Genomic DNA, 3,765 nt, shown 5'->3' on the forward strand with positions numbered 1-3,765 from the left:
GGTGGCGCGCTTGTCCAGGGCATCCGGAGCTCTGTTTCCGTGGAGCCTAGCAAACTCCACGTGATTGTTCGTGTTGTTTTGTTTGTAACTGCAACTCAAGCAAGTTTTCCAGCCTGCACCGCAACCATCTTCGGTGTAAGTAAACAATCCTTAAATCTACCATTATGAGTCCATGCCTAATTCTAGCGTGTCGCCCGTTCTCTCCGACCCCGTGTGCCCGGGCTGCTGGCCACAGCCCGCGCAGAGCACAAAAAAGGGCCCAGCTCACACCCGGCCCGCACAGGTGGGACCTGTTTTCTTTGAAAACTAAGGCTGATAACCCCAAAGACTGGCAGTTTCCGGTGGTGGAGTTATGAGGGTCTGGTCTGGGGTGAAGGAGACAAATAGGTTAAGTTAGTTGCTTACCTACCTAAAATGGAGTTAGATTTGGGCTTCAGGCACTGAGGGACTGTAGGAGTCAGAGTGAGGCTGGGCTGTTTATACAGGTATGCAAATACTGCAGTTAGTTGCTTAAAGAAGGATATTAGACATCCAAGTCTGTCTTGTGACCAGCAAATCTAGCCCTAGGTGCCTTATATTAACTTAAAATAAAGACTAAAATATAGGTCTGTCTTAGATCCTGGATACAAAGATTTCACTAAAATAATGTAATAAGTGAGATCTTTATTTATTTAGGCATAAGGCAGGGTAGAGATATACTTTATAGACTGAGTCAGAGTGCATTAGCTTTCATGAGCAAAAGCTCATTTAATTAGATGCTATGAGGGGACATGCAGAGAGGAGGCTATCAGATCATGTACATTTAAAACTGCTAAGCACCCTAAAACATTATTAGCATAAAACCAAATCAAAGTAGTATTAATTTTTTTTTTTAATGAACTTGGTGCCCTGCAAAATACTCTTCCTACTCTTCATTGCTGCAGGATGTCTCCTTCAGCCCTATTAAAGAGAGAACTTTATCAAAATTCCTGGAAGGATATACATTTTACAGTACATTTTTCATTTGCTAGTTATTCAATATTAATCAATTGCTTCACTTAATATATTATTATTCATATTATTGTTTGTTGAACTCAACTGTGTTGTTTTTAGCATATGAGACAGTGAATCTCTTTGCAAGGCTGACTTTACTTCCTGACTTACGTGATTAGTTTAGAATTGCATCCATTATTTCAAATTGTTCCAAAATACCGTAAATAGTTATTTCACTTTTTGCTTCCTTTTCAACTACTGCAATGTATTTAAAATTAAATTAAACTGATAACCCATGGATAGAAAAGTTATGTAAGAGTCATTATTATTTTTAAGTCAATGTACTTTTAGTTTATATTGCTTAACAAACTGCATTTGTAACTACTATACTGTTCCCATTTATGTTGATGCAAATTTACAAATAAAACTATTAATGTAAAAATACTTGGCAGGAATCCTTGGGAGATACTATAAAGAAGGAAAATCTTGGCTGATGTTTTCTGAGTTGGTTAAAATGATTAGTAACACCATGAAAAAATACCTCTCTTAGTTTAGGTGGCTTTGTCATCAGCACACTGGTTGGTCTGAGTCCTGTTCTGAGGCACATAACTCTCCTCTCAACTGTATGGTGAGCCTCAGTATCAAACACAGGGCTCTCTCCTGCATGCCTAAAAGCTGAAAATGTAATGCTTTTAACTGGATCTAGGCCTTAGCTGACTCTTACTTACTGGGTATATCTACACATGCAATTAATGTGCAGTAAATTCATGCACAGTAAACTATTTGTGGGCATGCATCTACATGTGTGCCAGGGTCAAGAGCAAACTGAGCCTGACAGGAGCAGTTTAGTCCAGGGCTGTTCCTGCTCTGCTCTTCCCCCTGCAGCAGACAAGGGGAGTGGCAGGCCCCAGCCTCAACTTCCTCGGTGCCAGCCCAGGGCTCCAGGGGGCAGCCCTGGGCTACCAGGGTGCTCCAGGGGGCAGCTCTGGGCTGACAGGGGCACTGGAGGCAGCTCTGGGTGCTCTGGTGTGGTGCTCTGGGCTTAGTCCTGGACTCCAGGTGCCAGGTGAGAAGCTGTCTCAGACTCTAAGGGCATCTCTGGGAAGCATGGAGCTCAGGGCTTGGCTCTGGGCTTTGGAGGGGCAAGCTGGCTTGGGCTCCAGGGGCAGCTCTGGGCTGGCAGGGGATACAGGGGTCAGACATGAGCTCCAGGTAGCCCCCTGCTGTATGGGCTGTCCGGGAGCAATTTGCTTCCAGATCAACATCTACACATCCGCTGCTGCACAGTAAAAAACTCTGCAACAGGGTACTGCTTTTATTTACATGTACTATCTTGCTGCACAATTTTTAAATCTACTGCATCCTAATAGCTGTGCACATGTAGATGTGAGATGTTTACTGCACAGTTAATTAGTCTACTGTGCAGTAAATGTCTCATGCAGATGCAACTACTGTTGCTAAATGTCATTTAGGAACACACTCTCAAACCTGATTTTAATCTGATGTAATAAAATTGGCTGCAAAAAGACATCTCATTTGAGGCAGTCCTGCTTGATCTGAGGTAGGGAGAACATATTGCCTGACAGCCTTCCTTTCATAAAATAATAGAATCATAGAAAATTAGGGTTGGAAGGAACCTCAGGAGGTCATCTAGTCCAACCCCCCTGCGCATGGAAGAACCATCCCCAACTACACCATCCCAGCAAAAGCTTTGTCTAGTCAAGGATGGAGATTCCACCACCTCTCTGGGTAACCTCAGTGTTTTACTACTCTCTTAGTGAGAAAACTCTTCCTAATATCTAACCTAAACTTCCCTTGCTGCAACTTGAGACCATTGCTCCTTGTTCTGTCATCTGCCACCACTGACAACAGTCCAGCTCCATCTTCTTTCGAACCCCTCTTCAGGTACTTGAAGGCTGCTATTAAGTCCCTTCTCGGTCTCCTCTTCTCTCGACTAAATAAGCCCAGTTCCCTCAGTCTTTCCTCATAAGTTATGTCCCCCAGCCTCTCACTATTTTTGTTGCCCTCTACTGGACTATCTCCAATTTGTCCACATCCTTTCTGTAGTGGGGGGCCCAAAACTGAACACAATACTCCAGATGTGCCCTCACCAGTGCTGAATAGAGGAAGAATCACTTCCCTTGACCTAACGGGAACACTTACCAATGCAGCCCAGTATGCCATTAGCCTCCTTGGCTCATATTCAGCTTATTGTCTACTGTAATCCCCAGGTCCTTTTCTGCAGAGCCCCCCAGCCAGTCAGCCCCCAGCCTGTACTGGTGCATGGGATTGTTCCGTCCTAAGTGCAGGACTTTGCCCTTGTCTTCATTGAACCTCGTGACATTCGTTTTGGCCCAATCCTCCAATTTGTCTAGGTCACTCTGAATCCTAGCCCTACCCTCCAGCATATCTACTACTAACCCCCAGCTTGGTGTCAGCTGCAAACTTGTTGAGGGTCCACTCTATGCCATTTTCCAGGTTGTTGATGAAGATATTGAACAGAACCAGCCCCAGTACTGACCTCTGGGGCACTCCACTTGGTACTGTCTGACAACTAGACATTGACCCATTGATTACTCCTCTCTGAGCATGATGCTGCATCCAGTTCTCTCTCCACCTTATAGTCCATTCATCCAGCCCAGTTCCTTAGTTTGCCTACGAGAATGCTGTGGGAGACAGTATCAAAAGCCTTGTAAAATCAAGGTATACCGCATCACCAGTCTCCTTGCCTCCACAGAGCCAGTCACCTCATCATAGAAGGCAATCAGGTTGGTCAGGCATGACTTGCCCATG

This window comes from Alligator sinensis, unplaced genomic scaffold (genome assembly GCF_000455745.1).
Source record: "Alligator sinensis unplaced genomic scaffold, ASM45574v1 scaffold617_1, whole genome shotgun sequence".
In the NCBI taxonomy this organism is placed as follows: Eukaryota; Metazoa; Chordata; order Crocodylia; family Alligatoridae; genus Alligator; species Alligator sinensis.